Source organism: Canis aureus, chromosome 23, assembly GCF_053574225.1.
Source record: "Canis aureus isolate CA01 chromosome 23, VMU_Caureus_v.1.0, whole genome shotgun sequence".
In the NCBI taxonomy this organism is placed as follows: Eukaryota; Metazoa; Chordata; class Mammalia; order Carnivora; family Canidae; genus Canis; species Canis aureus.
In genome coordinates this window covers 4,426,322-4,443,580 of record NC_135633.1, presented here as the reverse complement: position 1 = coordinate 4,443,580, position 17,259 = coordinate 4,426,322, and the positions used below count along the sequence as shown (strand labels likewise).

Genomic DNA, 17,259 nt, shown 5'->3' with positions numbered 1-17,259 from the left:
GACAATAAAAGATTTTATAAGAAAAGTGAGAATCCCATTTTAGGCGAAATTGCATGGTGTTTTGGGCAAATATTTTATAATTGGCTACAATTGCTGTAAGTTGTCAGTAGTGAAAATGGATTGCTTACTGAAAAAAATCTATCTGGAAACTGTTGTTTTTAACATTGGTGGTACTACCCACAGGAGGCATTGTGGGACTCTTAGAGAGGAGGACAGTATTACAGTTTTCGTAATGATTAGGAAGTAATGATGAGTCATCCTACAATGGCCAGGACTGTCCTAAACAAAGTATCGCTGCACACCCAACACAACTTTATCTTTATTTTTATTTTCTCCAACACAACTTTAAAATCCTGACCACATGGTCATGATTACCTGAGCCTAGACTGCAGACTGTTTCTATAAATCAACATAAAGTGTTTCTCAAGGATATTACTCATTTTATGAATTGTTTAATTTACAATAAATAAATGTATTCAACTAACAAATTCAGGAAGAATAATACTTGTCTCATTCAGAACTTTACCAAGGACTGTACAAATTCCATACAATCATGTCACTAATAGCAGAGCTGATTACGAGATTTGAGTTGTACTAACACTTTTGTAACAATCTTTACCGGAAGTTGTTGCATTAATGACTATTTTACAGATAGGTGCAAACCTCTAGCCCCTTAATTAGGTTTTCAAAGTAGTCATGCTTAAACATTTATATTTGTTATAATTTCCCATTCATATTGCTTTTATATTAAAATGAGGACATTATTTTGATTATTTAAATTATGTTGTAAGTTATATTATCACGTATAGCTTCTGAAGATTTTGAAGTAATCTTTCTTTTTTTTTTTTTTTTTAAAGTCAGCTGTCGAATTGTAGCTTCTAAGGTCCTTGATGTTTGATCTTTGGTTTAGCAATTTTGCATCGCTGTTTCTGGATGAGGTTTTCTTTCTGTTTGCACTGCTTTTCCTAAGGAATCCTGGATCCCTGGGTCCATGCCTCTGGCCACCTGGGCCACCTGGGGCGTTTTCAATACTCATTCAACAAATTGCAAACCGTTCTGTAGATGAACATAGATGTGATTCATGTGTGTTTGCAAAATATAGAGATTACATTCTTAATGTGAATGAATTATCAAAGTATGATTGTCCCTGAAGTTACAAAAAATATGAGGGGAAAAATAATTACACCCATAAATGGTTTGAGAGTCAACACCCTCTTTCCAGTTACCTATACTATCCATGACTCTAAAGTGATTGACATTAGGAAATCACAGTATAGGATGGACACCCCCTTTCCTGCCTTTACCATGTGCAGCTTTCAGGGACATTTGGATCAGTTAGTAATGTGGCTTCTGGTAGTTATGCCCAGTTACGAATATCTTTAAAAAGAATGAAAGTCACTAACTTGATGGTTCTCCAAGTGTGATCTCGAGACCAGCAGCTTTGACCTCATATGGGAACTTGTCAGAAACATAAGATACCTGGCCTCATCCCAGAATTACTGATTCTGGGGATTTTTGAAGAAATCTGTGCTTTATGAGTCCTCCAGGCCACTCTGCTGTTGTACTCTGGTAAGAGAAACTTTGTTCTAAGCTTTAAACTATGAGTATGTAGTTTAGCATAATGGGAATAAGTTGCTCTACACTGTTGCCTAGAATGACTCCGCCCAAGAGAGCATCGTAATCATTGCCCATTTCTAGGTAGCTTTGTGGATAGCCAGGTCTGGGGTCCTGAGTCTCCTCTACAACAGTCCAGGTGCATTGGCCAAAATGGTAAAGATATTTTTACTAAAACATTCACTAGGCTGCTTAATCACCTTGGAATATGACAAAAGAGACAGGAGAAAATTAAATTAATTTACCCTTGCTATAACTAAAATACACCTTTTTCAATTTAAATTATTTTTAAAAAATGTTATTTGAGTATAGATGACACACAATGTTATGTTACTTTTGGGTATACGACATAATGACTCCTCTTCTCTCTACTTTATTCTATGCTCACCACAAGTACACATACCACCTGTCGCCATACAGTGCTATCAAGGTGGCGTTGACTATATTCCCTGTGCTGCACTTCTATTCCCATCACTAACTCATTCCCGAACTGGAGGCCCGTATCTTCCACTTCCCTCCACCCATTTTTGCTCATTTCCTCACCTGTTCCTCACTGGCAACCATCAATTTGTTCCCTGTATCTACTGGTCTATTTCTTCTTTTTGTTTGTTTGTTTGTTCATTGTTTTGTTTTTAGATTCCACATACGAATGAAATCATATAAAATTTTTCTTTCTCAGCCTGCCTTATTTCATGCAGCATACTGCCTTCTAGGTCTGTCTGTGTCATCACAAATGGCTGTGTAATATTTCTCTGTGTGTGGGTGTGCGTGCCCATGTTCCTTATCCATTCGTCTATCAGTGGATACTTGGGTTGCTTCAATCTTGACTGTTGTAAATGCTGCAATGACCATGGGATCCACATATATATTTTTTGAATTAGTGTTCTCATGTTCTTTGGGCAAATACCCAGTAGTGGAATTACTGGATTACCTGGTATTTATGGTATTAACTTTTTGAGGATCCTTCACACTGTTTTCCACAGTGACTGTACCAATTTACATTTCCACCAATAGTGCATGAGGGTTTCTTTCTCTCACATCCTTGGCAACACTTGTTTCTAGCCATTCTGACAGGTGTAAGGTGAAACCCACTGTGGTTTTAATTTGCACTTCTCTGATGGTTAGAGATGTTGAGCATATTTATGTGTAACCATTGGGCATCTATATATCTTCTTTGGAAAAATATCCATTCAGCTTCTCTGACCATTTTAAAATTGTTTATTTTTGATGTTGAGTTGCATAAGTTCTTTATATATTTCGGATGGCTGAATGGTCTCAGACACTAGATTCAAGCTCCTGTTTCACTTTGAAATATTGCATTTTAGTTAAAGGAACACTTTCCTTTATTGCACCACAGAGTATACAAGATCTCCTCTAAAAACCATATTAATATAAAACACTGCCAAATATGAATTTTATGATGAGACAACTACACGTCATTATGATCATACGAATGTGCTAGAGAAGTAGGGCATCCTAAAATCATATGAGGATATAGCTGTGGTAACAAGAACATGCACTCATCAAAACATATGTCTGCATCTTAAAAATAATAGAATAGGTGAAATACGCAATTAAAAGGCGATTGATGTGACATGTCAAAGAGCCAAACAAATAAATGATTTTATTTTGAACAATGTGATTTCATGTGACCGTTATACAGTGATTGGAAAGAAATTTTTTTTCCATAAGATATTTATAGAAGATATACACAGGCACAGGCTCATGACTTTGTTGTTAACATGACTGAATGGAATCATTGTTTGTAAACTAGGCAGGTGCTTGGCGGCGAGTAGCAAGCAGTTCATCCAATCAATCTTGTAACCCTGATTTATGAATAAGGATTCTGTGATGAGTAGATGTTGAGCCCTGAGAGCACATCAAAACTGGGTCATGGGGAACTTCATACATAAATTAAATACAATGAGATTCTGGGAACTCTATTCATTGGCATCAACTGAGGAGATGATTTGTTTAGACAGAAACATAACTTTAATTTTCTTATCTAAAATAAGTCATTGCAAAAGTGATTATTCTCAAATATAAAATTTTAAATATCCTATAATATCTCTTTATAATCGTTTATATACGTTATATACATCTAAGACCACTTAATTTTTTTTTTACTTTTAGAAAATCTCATTTTTAAATGGACTCAGACAGAGGTAGAAGCTTTCAGGGAGGATTGTCTCTGTCTCTTGGCAATCTGTTTCTGGCATTTTTCTCTCACTTCCTTCACTGTCTTGGCCAAAAGTTTAGCAAATTTGGCAGCCTCTTTCTTGTTCTTAGTAACTGTTTCTTTGGAGCAATACACTGACTTTTGTCTTAGAGGACACGTGGTGAAACAAGATGCTGAATCTTGAGCACCTTGTTTCTAGATTTCTTCTCTGATTAGTGGCATTCTCACAACATACTGGTGGACATCCTCTTCAGAGAGGTCAACAAGTTTGTGGATTCTGCTAACTCTTTTGGGACCCAGGAAAGAGGTGCAGTAATATGGGTGAGTCAAGGAATATCCTTCTCCTCCCATTTTTTTTACAGTGACCACTTGAGAACCTGAGATTGACATCCACAGTCCAACCCTGGACAGATTTGAACTTTCTTTCTCTAGTCTTCCTTGGTCTGTAGCAGGAATGCTCCTTATTCAGCAGCAGGTGGACATGCCCATAGATCAAGACACACTACTTCACGGGGAAGCCTTGTTTATCATTGTCACCACTGATTCAGACCACATAACCCTTCCAATTCTTCCCCCAGAGCATCAGCAGCAGCTTCTGTGGCCATACGCTTCTCATAAAAGATACAAAGTTTGCATTCATCATCCACTTCCATGAGTTTCTGGCAGCCAGTATCCAGGAAAGAGATGTCCAGCTTCATCCCTAAAATAAGAGAGGCACCACAAAAGAGAGCTATATTTGGCATTTTAGATATAAGGACCTCGGACTGAGGATACAACTCTTCCACTGTGTATTTAATTCTTTCAACATTTGTTGAATACCTAATTTGTCCTTTTCACTAAGGAAACCCATAAGAACTTAAAAAAATAATAAAATGAAGGAAACATAGTTCTTAAAAATAAGAGGCTGCAAATCTAGTGAAAGGGCAGAGATATGAACCACCATAATAGGGGCATAAAGATTATCACTAAGAGATACAGTATCTTGGGGGAGTGCATTGCTGTGGATTTTTAAAATAATCTGCTGCGGTTTTTCAAGAAAGCCCGACATCAGAGGAATGACATGCCTTAATACCATTGCATTTTATTTATAAAATGTTTCCTCTTTTGTGTTCTTAAGGAGTTCTGTGAGGACCAAACTAGTGGAAATTTCAGATTTTTTTTTTCAAAACAACTCCTTATGATTTGCAGTTGTTGTTATGATGAAGTAATAAACACTGTCACACCAAGGTTCTGAATTCTGAGTCACTCTACTTTGGAATCACCTTTAGTGACAAATATTCCCTGAATACCAACTCCAAGTAGGGCACTTTCAGACACTAGGAACCCAGAAAAACTCTGACAGTCAGCTTTTAGTTCAGACAAGGGAACAGATCCTAAATAGAAATAGCAAAAACTACAGAAGAACCCATTCAGGTCTCAACTCTTTATTACTTTCTTCTTTTTATGCATTACCAGCAGCATCTTCAATAATATTACACTGATATAATACATTTTCTTTAATTCTGTTTTAGTGTTTAAATTTAAGTTTGAAGTCTGTATTGAAATATATAACCATATAGATTATTTTGTAACTATATTGACATATTAAACTCTATTAAAATGATATAACTCTGTAAATAACAGAAAGTAACATAAATAATAAATTGATGAAGAAAATTACCTATAATCACATAAGCTAATCAAGTAGAGGTTTCCATTTGCATATTTTGCCTTCCAGTCTTTAAATAAATGCTTCTGGAATCTTTAGACATATGAATTTGAATTTTAATTACAGATACAGTTTCATTTTCTAGACATTCATGCAATATAATAGTCTGATATTTAACAAACGAGTATATGCTTTTCCTCATTTCTAAAATTTCATGTAGCCAAACACATGTACATATATACTTTGTATCGTTGTCTTAAAAAATGGAATCAAAACTCATAGGTTTATCTGCTACTTGAATTTCTCATAGGATAATGTAAAAGAGGGCAATAATCATAGGTATCTTTTATTGTTCTTAATATGTATATAATTTTCATAACGTGTATGCATATATACATTATGTATGTAATTAAAGCTACATGTGTGTACATTTATTTTGTGTCTGTATATCATATATATATATAATCTATTAAACTACATGGTGTTAATTGTTTATCTTAGGTTCATACTGCACTCTCTCTAACATGTGAGATCTGTGAGTACCAAGCTCCTATATTTATATTTCTCTGATTCTGTTTAGACATAATGGATGATTCCAGTGGACCATCTGAATGATCTGCTAGTCGCTAAATGGCACCAATTGTTTTTATCCAATCTGAAAAATAGAAACTCAATTTACTTCTGTCTGGATGTCATCAATTTTGTTTTTTGATAAAATGATTTTCTGGACTTCTGTTTGGAGGAAGTCCATACATTTATTACTAACTGATTAAAAAATCGGAATGTCAAAAAAATAATACTAATACCATAGGCTTTATTCATAGATAAGAACTTCAAGATGTGAGTTGTAAAACTTTTGTATAAAACTAAATTTGTAAAGAAAAATTTTGCATAATTAATGAATTATCACATTCATAAAAATGTCTCTTCAGTGAGAGCATTTCACCTAACATGACATTTAGAAAAAATAATCTAGCCTTCCCTGCACTTTTTAGACTTCTAAGAATCATCTGTATGTTTCTTTCCTTGGAGAATATTTATATCTGCTTTTCTGTTTACTAATGCCTAGATTCTTCTTATACTAGTTCTCTGTAACATAAATGCACTGCAATATGTTTGTTAGAACTGAACCATTTGCTCTATATGTCTACGTATTTGAAGTCTGGACTTTAACATTCTGGAAAAAGGGGGTTCTTCTCTCACTTTTAAGGAATTTAGTAATAAAATTAACCCATCAATTCAACTAATGATGGTTTGTAATGTCTTCTGAATGTCAGACAATAGTGTAGGAGGCTAAGATTATAAAGACTTAATCCAAATCAATGAGCCCAAATTAATAATTCATGGGAATGAAATTTATAAATCCCATTGCAACTAACATGAGGCTCATTCAGCCAAGGCAGAGTATTAAAAGGATTGTCCCAACTATTATTTTATTATTTTATTTTATTTTATTTTATTTTATTTTATTTTATTTTATATTTTATTTTATTTTATTTTATTTTATTTTTGTTTTTTTCATATAAATGCTTTGTTGTTTTTACTGAAAAAAATGTTCTCATTTCAGCTTCAATGGACTACAGATAATGGGCATAACTCAGAGAGACTGTGACAGTTACATTTGCAGAAGGTAGGTTATCTTAAATATCTTTAATATATAAAATCAATGTTAAAACTGGAAGATACTGAAGATATTATCTCACCTAATCAAATTTATTTTTTATTATTTTTAAAATTTTTTTCAAATATATTTTTTAATTGGTGTTCAATTTGCTAACATATAGCATAACACCCAGTGCTCATCCCATCGAGTGCCCCCCTCAGTGCCTGTCACCCAGTCACCCCACCCCCTGCCCACCTCCCCTTCCACTACCCCTAGTTCGTTTCTCAGAGTTAGGAGTCTCTCATGTTCTGTCTCCCTTTCTGATATTTCTCACTCATTTTTTCTCCTTTCCCCTTTATTCCCTTTCACTATTTTTTATATTCCCCAAATGAAAGACCATATAATGTTTGTCCTTCTCCGATTGACTTATTTCACTCAGCATAATACCCTCCAGGTCCCTCCACGTCAGAGCAAATGGTGGGTATTTGTCATTTCTAAAAAATATGGAACACTTCACTAATTTGCGTGTCATCCTTGCGCAGGGACCATGCTAATCTTCTCTGTATCGTTCCAATTTTAGTATATGTGCTGCTGAAGCGAGCACCCCACTATTATTTTAATTTCGGTGGTTAGAAATTGGTGCACTATAATCAAGCTATTTTCCCCTTTCTAGTTTTGTTAGGAAATGCATATCCCTTTCTCAGCAAAAACTGATGTTGTAGATATGGACAGAAAATATGGGTTCCCATCTATAGAGAGAGACAAGGTCTCATCCTTGCACTCATGCTTTTACTTTTCTTCTCATCCTCCTTGCACCCCTTCCTCCTTCTTCTTCCTGGATTCGAGTTTTGTTTCATTTTCTATCCTCAGTGCCTAACTTCTTTGTCCTCTATGTTCAATTTCTCAAATCCCCCTCGGAAGGAGAATTTAACTGAATCATGTACCTGGTTCCCATTCCCAGGAGGGTTTGCATTTTCAGCAGAAATGAGAAGGCACTGGGTTGTTCATGGTACAGTTGAAGGCAGATGGGAAAAGGAGGGTGAGACAGGTTGATATTTAAGGAGGTTATTAAAGTCATGTTAATGCCAGGAACTCCTGCCACTTAGGCAGCAATTAAAAGGCAAAAAGAGTCTGAAACTATAAATACCAATAACTTTTCACTTCATGTCTTCTTTGGCATTGAATAATCTCTCCTTTACCCCACTTGACAGTTTGGGTATATCCTACATTTCCCACTACGTGTCAACAACTAGAAGTTTGGAATTTTAGTGAAGCTGGTAATAGTCAAGTGTTGTTGCGAGTGTACTCCTGACATGGAAATATTCTCTTTCTACAAATTTCTATAAACTATTAATGAACTGCTACCCACTTTTCAAAAATGTTGTATTTCTCAAGGAGCTTTCAGACTACTTTATCAGAATCTAAAATTATTACTTTTTCCCTTTCAAGATATATGTTACACTTTTTTTTTAACTCAGAGCCTCGTACTTTTCAATCTTTGTGTTATGTGGAATATATTCCAGGCCAGTTGTTCCTCTAGCTACACAGCTGCCCTGTAGGTGAGCAGAGAGCAATTCAATCATTTCACCTGAGGTAAAACATTTGTTTTGTTTATTTAAACCTTGTAGAAGCAAAAGCTTCTTCAGCTCATTCAAGAGGGGACTCAGCTTATGGTCTCTGGTAGGTAGCAGGCTACCAAAAGCAAGCTCTTTATAGCTTTTCTGAAATGAAATCATCCCTGGAATATTTTGTCCAAATAAAAGTTTTCCATAAGCTTCTTTATTAAAGAAGTGAAATGGGTATTGAGAACAAGCACTAAATGCAATTCATTAACTTGGTTGCTGCCAATTGCCATCTGGAAAAAGATCTGAAGGATTACATTTTTCGTATCGATGGCCTGTCATGTATTTTTTCTGGGATTAACAGATGGAAGCTCTAATTTTGATTATATACATAGGAGTTTTTTTTTTTCTAAAATAATCTGATTGCTTTTATGAGCCTCTCTTAAGTAAACTTAAATGCTGATTTGCTGATCATGTGTGCATTAAAATTCGTAAAATTCTCAGAATAAGCTGGAAAAGTGTGGCGTTGGAAGACTGCATAGATTGGGGGGTAGCGTGAGGGGGCTGAAATGGTTGAGGAGTGTAAGAAATATTTCAGAGAGAAATTAAACTGTGAAGTGAATTTAGAAAGAGGGGCCACCGGAGTGTAGGAATGGGGGAGGGGACACCGAGACAGAGGTCATCGCTTGAACAAATGCACAGAGACAGAGCCACTCAGAGAGCTTGGAAAAGACAAATAGCTCAGGGATCAGAGGCAGCCCAGCGGAAGTTGAGAAGATATTGGAACCCTTGTATGGCAGGCTAAAGATCTTAAGCTTTACTACTCAGTTTGGGTATAGCTTTCTGAATTTAACTGAAAATTGATAGGGATAGAGCATCTTTTTTTTAAAAAAGATTGTATTTATTTATTAGTGAGAGACACAGAGAGAGGCAGAGACACAGGCAGAGGGAGAAGCAGGTGGGGAACTCGATCCCAGGACCCCAGGATCATGCCCTGAGCCAAAGGCAGACACTCCACCACTGAGCCCCCCAGGTGCCCCTGGATAGAGCATCTTAAATAAGATTCATATGCTCATTCCTGCATCCATGCAAAGTTCATGAGCAATGAACTCAGAGCAAGGACTCAGAGCAATGAGGCCGAAAGCAGCAAAGGCAAATACTTTCCCCTGAAATCTTTGCAGTGAAATCCTAAGTCCTTTGCAACCTGGAAAACATCTCAGAATGAACCACCAGTTGCCACTGGTGAGAAGCATATTTCTCAGAACGGACTCCTATTTGCCAGTTTCAGAGACTTAGCAACGTATTCACATGTCAAAATGCATCCCTCCCTTCCACATCTTTCTCCCTGCTGTTTTTAATAATAGGAACACCCCCAAAACGATGAAGCAGAGGATCTTACTTGTCTAATTCTGGGAATTAGCGAAGCAGGAGATCTAAGAGTCATGCCAAAAGTGATCGCACATGTATTTATGATGACACAAAATTAAAATGAATTTAAATTGACTAATTAATTATTGTTTCCTCCGAATCACTGCAGGGCCTACCACACAATTCCCCCTGCCTCAGTCCTCTCCTCCATGGACTACTTAAGCAGCATGAATAGTGTCTCCCATACTGTAGCTTGAATAGTTGTCTGTCCAAAATGCAGATGGGTTCATTTCCTCCTCTCTCAAATCCCTCATAGCTTCCTGAACCTTATAGGATGAAGCCAGGCCTCTTTCCCATGGCATTGAAAGTTCTCCATGAACCATCCCCTTAGCTAACTTCCCAGACTTACCAGCAATGACTATTAGGCCACAAAAGTTTTCTATCATATTTGTTTCTCCATTTCTTCTCTTGGCGTCCTCAATCTATATCTGCGTATGAGAATTGATTGGGTTTGAAAGACAGATTCCAGACCAGCTACAGAGCAAATTACAGTCTAATATTCATAAAATCCTAAAAGCAAGACAGAGAGAAAGTCTCCACAAATGCTTCTAGAAAGCAGGCTTTTTAGGCTGTAAATCAACTCTGCTTATTATACAGAGTTTGGGGAGGGATATTTATTACACAGGGGAGTTTCAACAGAAGAATAAAGAAATCACCAGGCTGCAGATGATTTACCTTAACTTTGCAGAATAGAAAGAGAGAGAAAAAAGGATCAATGAATTTTAGACTCTCAACCCACCACTCACAAAAACACCTCTCCTGCTTTAATGAGCTGTGACCAGATTATCCAGAAATATGTCTCCGGTATTATTTCCTCCTGGAAAATGGAGAAGGAGCTCTCTATAAAACTGTAAGGAGAGTCAACTATAAAGAAATCTAATCTTTTTTTTTCTTGATAAATGTAAGTCTGTTATAAAACATGCCATTTCATTAACATGTGCAGGTTTTTTTTTTTTAACAACTGTAAACACAGATTAAATATGTTGGTTCATATTTATTTTTGTATAGCTTTGCACAACGTGAGATTTACGTTGTATGGTAAGCCTGATTCAGACCTATACCTATGTTCTCCTGAGGTGAGTTATGGAAACATACTATTGGATGAAAACTGCACTGTAAGATTTCTCAGAAGCCGGTGGTTCTGAATACTGGCTATGCACCTAAATCAATGTGGAGTTGTCAAAATATTTGCTGCTGAGGCTAAATTGCTGGATATTCTAAACTGAAATTTTGGATCGAACCCAAGGTATCTGTAATTTCCTCAGATTTCACAAGTAGTTGCTTATCTATGTAACCACATTGCTATGAATATTCATGATTTAAGTAAATAGGGATGAAAAGATGAACATCAGAAAGTTATCTGAAAATCATTTACAACTTTAAAAAAATTTAATAATAAGCTTCACCTCCTCTCTTGTGTGAGATGTTTTATGAAAAAATTATGAAATTCTTTCTTAAAATAAATAAATAAATAAATAAATAAATAAATAAATAAATAAGAGATTCTTTCTTTTTCCCGAAATCTCTACTAGGCCAAATTCACAATCTGTTTTACTAATGTGGAGTGGCTAAGTGGATGCCAAGTTAGGTGGATGAGTGGATGGATGAAGGATGGACGATGGATGGATTGGTAAGTGTGTAGATACGCCCTGGTACAGATGCACAGATGACGCACTGGAGGTATGTAATGAGCGGAAGATGAAGGATTAATGGGTGGGATGGCAAGTAACTGGGTTGACTACTTGCAAGTAGCTGAAGTGATAAATGGAAAACCCAGTGAAGTAATGGATGGATAAATGAGTGACTAAAGGATGATTAAAGGATGAGGAACAATAAAATTTCTAGAGTCTCTTTGTAATGTTTAACCTACTGAACTGCCAGAGTAAACAAAAAAAATGGATTTTTCTCATGTTCGGTAACAAAAATTCAATTTAAAGGAGTTTATTTGTTAATTTTCTAGCTGTGAATTCCAGATCACGATACAAAAACAAATTAAGTGCTGAGGGGACTGCAGTAGACAAAATCAATGTAACCGTTAAGGCAAGCTGGATAAACATTTCGGCCCTACCTGAGAGCTCTTATTTCTGATATGTGACCTCTCTAACTGTAAGACAAGAGCAATGCCAAATGAAGCAGTTCAGTGGAAATCAGTCTTTTCAGAGGTTTATGAGGGAGCAATAAGGCTAAGAAATGGGGATATAATTATAAATATTTTTTATGAAAGCCAAAATCACTGATCTAAACTCGATATTATCCCACAGGCAAACAGAACAGCTTATTGTGTTTCGATCTTTAAGTCTTGTATGAACACAAAGATTGTGATCATGCTTTGCAGAGACTGGAATAAGCCCCAGATAATCTTATTGTGAATTATGTGTATTTTAAGTTCTATATACAATAATGTGCTGAAAGGCCTTTGTCAAATATAGAGAAAAATTATACTCAGACCCTATAAAGCAAAGATATTTACTCCAGAATTCATTATTAAACATTTAAAAAAAAATTAAAGTAAACAAGTAAATGAAAAAAGACTTTTCTGCTGAATCTCACATTTTATGATTTCATTTTTTTTTGTTTTTTCTAATTTTTAAGTGGTTTGTCTATTTATCTTTGAAGAACCATGCTTTATTGAAACATAGTTTATTAAATTATGACTTATATACCAAATACAAAAAAATGTGTAGATTTGAGAGTACAGCTTTATAGTTGACAAATATCTAAATCCATATAAGAACTAATAAAACCAGATTATAGAACATTTCCATCACCCCAGAGAATTTTTTTTTCTGATTCTAAAACTGTAGAATTCTAGAATATTCTAGAATAAACTTCTTCCTGTACTAGAATATTCATATGAATAAACTTCTTCCATTCAAATTATAAACTTCTTCCATTCAAATTATAAACTTCTTCCATTCATTCATTCAGCATAATATTTCTGAGATCCATTCATTTTGCGGTGTATTTCAGTAGATCATTGATGTAATAACTAGTAGCTTTCCACTGCATAAGCAGGTCACAGTTTAGGTTTCCATTCACTTTCTCACATTTTTTATAATTTTATTTTATTTTATTATCATGATAAGTGTGCTCTTTAATCCCAATCCCCTACTTCACCCATCTCCCCACCCACCTCCCCTCTGTAACCCTCAGTTTATTCTCTATAGTTAAAAGTCTGTTTCTTGGTTTCTCTCTCTCTCTTTTCCTTTGCTCCTCTGTTTTGTCTCATAAATTACACATACGGGTAAAATCAAATAGTATTTGTCTTTCTCTTCTGACTTATTTCACTTTGCATAATACTATCTAGCTCCATCCATCTTTACAAATGGCAAGATTTCATTCTTTTATATGGCTGAATAATATTCCATTGTGTATATAGACCACCTTTCTTTATCCATTCATCTATCGATGGACAATTAACACAACTTTCATAGTTTGCCTACTGTAAATAATGCTGAAATACACAGAGGGGGGGCATATAGACCTTCAAATTAGGGAGATTTTTCTGGGTAACTGTTTTTAACAGTTTAAATGATTTTAAGAAAATTTGGCATTTGCAAAATATTTTATGCTTGTCAATTGTATTATACTTCTAGGATCTAACTTGATCTAATGCCTCAATATCAGCATTACCCATCAGATTGATAGAATGACATTGTTATTCCTTCTTCGTGGGTGAGGGGTGATGGAAACATGGAGAACTAACATCATTTTCAGGCTTATGTGCTTGGAGATAGAACCAGAATCAGAACTCAAGTCCTTGCCCTCCTCCTTGAAATCTATTTTTAGAATAACAGTGTGATTTCTTCATTTTCATATTTCCTTGTACACTAAGTAAATGTGCTATATTATATAACTTTTTAACTCAATTTATCTATTAAATATCCATTTTAAATTTATTAGTCTTTTAAAATATGGGTTCAAGAGTCTTAAGCCAGATTCCGTAACTTCTCCCTTTCTAGCTTATCCACTGAAGAGATCTATACTTTATCATATGTGCACACATCCTTATTTGAGTAAATAATTCTTGATTGCAACTGGTCCATGAAATTTCTTTTAATCTTAATGTTTATACTGACGTATATTTGAAAATGTAAGTATAACATATGCATCATTAGCAAATATATTTTGGAAGTTATCTGTTTTACAATTAAAAGGTGACTCTCAAAACTAGAAGGATAAATGGACAAATTCACAAACATGATAGATTTTAAGATTTTAACACAATTTTCTTGGTAACTGATGTAACAAATTGATAAAACAAATAGAATAAAAATTAGGAGAGATATAAAAAATGTCAACAATATTACAGAAAATGACTCCAATACTTGAGGAAAATTTTATATCTGGGAAACAAGATGACTAGATGTCAAATAAATTGGTAGCAATCGGATTACCAAAAACATGAGACCATATATCTTTATATTAATATTAGTACTATTATTATTGTATGTATTATTTATTGAGCACTAATTCAATTCCATTGAAGTGTTTTGATAACAACTTTTACTACAGGATCTAAAATCTTACAACTTTCTATGGCATATCACAGTGTAACAATCATATATTCATTCAACTAAATATTTATGAAGGCCCTTCTATGTTTTAAATGTTTACATCAGTGAACAAGAGACATGATTCCTTGCTTGATCTAGTGTATATTCAAGAGGGTAGATATAGGCAATGCTTAGTAACCAAATAAATTTTTAAAATCTCAAAAAACATAATTATAGTACATTAGAGAGTTAAATGCTACATTAAAAAGGGAGGGTAGGGGCACCTGGGTGGCTCAGTTGGTTGAGTCCAAGTCTTGGTGTCAATTCAGGTCATGATCTCAAGGTTGTGGGGTTGAGCCCCAGATTTAGCTCCACACACAGCAGGAATCTGCTTGAGATTCTCTCTCCCGTCTTCCTCTGCCCCTCTCACTTCTCTCTCTCTCTCACTCTCTCAAATAAATAAATAAATCTTTTTAAAAATGACAAAAGCAAAAAATAAATTAAAAAGGAAGAGAAATGGTATTTAGGCACATTAGAGAGAGAGAGAGAGAGAGAGAAGATGTGGTGTATATACACAATGGAATATTACTCACCCAGCAAAAAGAATGAAACCTTGCCATTTGTAAAGATACGGATATGGTACAATGCTAAGTGAAATATGTCAATCAGAGAAGACACATACCATATGATTTTGACTCATATGTGGAATTTAAGAAACAAAATTAAGGATCAAGGGGAAGGGAGGGAAAAATAAAATAAGACAAAATCAGCGAGGGAGGCAAACCAGAAGAGACTCTTAACTATAGGAAACTGAGGGTTGCTGGAGGGGAGGTGAGTGGGGGGATGAGGTAGCTGGGTGACGGGCATGAAGGATGAGCACTGGGTGTTGTATGCAACTGATGAATCACAAAACTCTACCTCTGAAACTAGTACACTATATGTTACTTAACTGAATTTAAATTTAAATTTAAAAAGGTGACAGTCAAAAAAAAAAAGACCATTATCTTCAATAATACTCAATTAGATAAAAGTATCTATGGAATATATTCACTACTGACTTAGTAATTGTGCCAGCTATAAAAATTTTTTAAAATTTTTATTTATTCAAAAGAGACACACACAGAGAGAGAGAGAGAGAGAGAGGGGGGCAGAGGGAGAAGCAGACTCCCTGGGGCGAGCCCAACGTGGGACTCGATTCCAGGACCCCGGGTCACACCCTGGGTGGAAGGCAGGCGCTAAACCACTGAGCCACCCAAGGATCCCCAGCATCTATACAATTTAGTTATGTATTTTATCCCTAGCTCCTTAGCAAGATTTTATATAGTATTAATTTTTAATATTAATATTTTATAGTATTAATAAACCATAGCCATTGTCTGTCAGGTTAACTTCATGATGAACCATAATAACTCCTTGAGAAGTATTCTTTCTTCTGTTATGGAGTGGATTCAAGCTCTGCCAAGTTCTCAACTAGGTGGAATGTTCCTACTTATAAAGACTAGGCTTATCTGGGAAATACACACCAAAACCATGATGAGATCCCACTTCACACTAGTGAGAATGGGGAAAATTAACAAGACAGGAAACCACACATGTTGGAGAGGAGGTGGAGAAAGGGAAACCCTCTTGCATTGTTGGTGGGAATGTGACCTGGTGTCGCCACTCTGGAAAACTGTGTGGAGGTTCCTCAAAGAGTGAGAAATAGACCTGCCCTACGACCCAGCAATTGCACTGCTGGGGATTCACCCCAAAGACACAGATTCAGTGAAACGGCAGGACACCTGCACCCCGATGTTTATAGTAGCAATGTCCACAATAGCCAAACTGTGGAAGGAGACTCGGTGCCCATCAACACATGATGGATAAAGATGTGGTCTATGTATACAGTGGGATGTTCCTCAGCTGTCAGAAAGGACGGATACCCACCATTTGCTTCAACATGGATAGAACTGGAGGGTATTATGCTGAGTGAAAGAAGTCAATCAGAGAAGGACAAACATTATATGGCTTCATTCATACGGGGAATATAAAAAATAGTGAAAGGGATTAGAGGGTAGAGGAGAGAAAATGAGTGGGAATTATCAGAGAGGGAGACAGAACATGAGTGACTCCTAATTCTGGATGACGAACAAGGGGTAGTGGAAGGGGAGGTGGGCGGGTGGATGGGGTGACTGGGTGACGGGCACTGAGGGGGGCACTGGACAGTATGAGCACTCGGTATTATGCTATATGTTGGCAAATTGAACTCCAATAAAAAATATACAAAAAATAAAAAAAATAAAAAAAAACAAATATAAAAACTAGGCTTTCCAAATACAAATCAAGAAAAAAATGGGCCCCTGGGGGGCTCAGTGGTTGAGCATCTGCCTTCAGCTCAGGTCATGACCCTGGGGTCCTGGGATCAAGTCCCATATTGGGCTCCCCACAGGGAGCCTGCTTCTCCCTCTGCCCATGTCTCTGCCTCTCTCTCTTTGTTTCTCATGAGTAAATAAATAAAATCTTAAAAAAAAAAAATCGGTAAAAAATAATTCTAGGTACTTTGGAAGAGAGTATAGGACATTTTTTTTAGGACATTTTTTTCTTAATAGAAGACATATATAGTGAAATATCAAGCACCAGTATAGGTAATCTATTTATTCATTAGTCATCTCTAGCTATTATAGTTTAGTTCTTAGAACAGAAACAGTGTTTATGGTGTTGGAGAATATTATCTAGTGAGAGTGATGAGC

General features: G+C 35.7%; 1 long non-coding RNA gene and 1 other non-coding gene across 5 annotated transcripts in view; one reads left to right on the top strand and one right to left on the bottom strand.

Annotated features, from left to right (window-relative positions):
• Window positions 1–7,007: 7,007 nt before the first annotated feature.
• Window positions 7,008–17,259, top strand: part of LOC144294513 (uncharacterized) — a 65,275-nt gene continuing 55,023 nt past the window's right edge. For 3 of the 4 annotated variants that reach the window (XR_013361876.1, XR_013361874.1, XR_013361873.1), the window contains exon 1: window positions 7,009–7,071. This is a non-coding gene — a long non-coding RNA (uncharacterized LOC144294513). Of the gene's footprint in view, window positions 7,072–17,259 lie in introns of all 4 variants that reach the window. The other variant, XR_013361875.1, reaches the window with a different exon arrangement.
• Window positions 7,542–7,648, bottom strand: LOC144295595 (U6 spliceosomal RNA). The gene has a single exon (XR_013362676.1). It is a non-coding gene; the product is annotated as a U6 spliceosomal RNA (small nuclear RNA).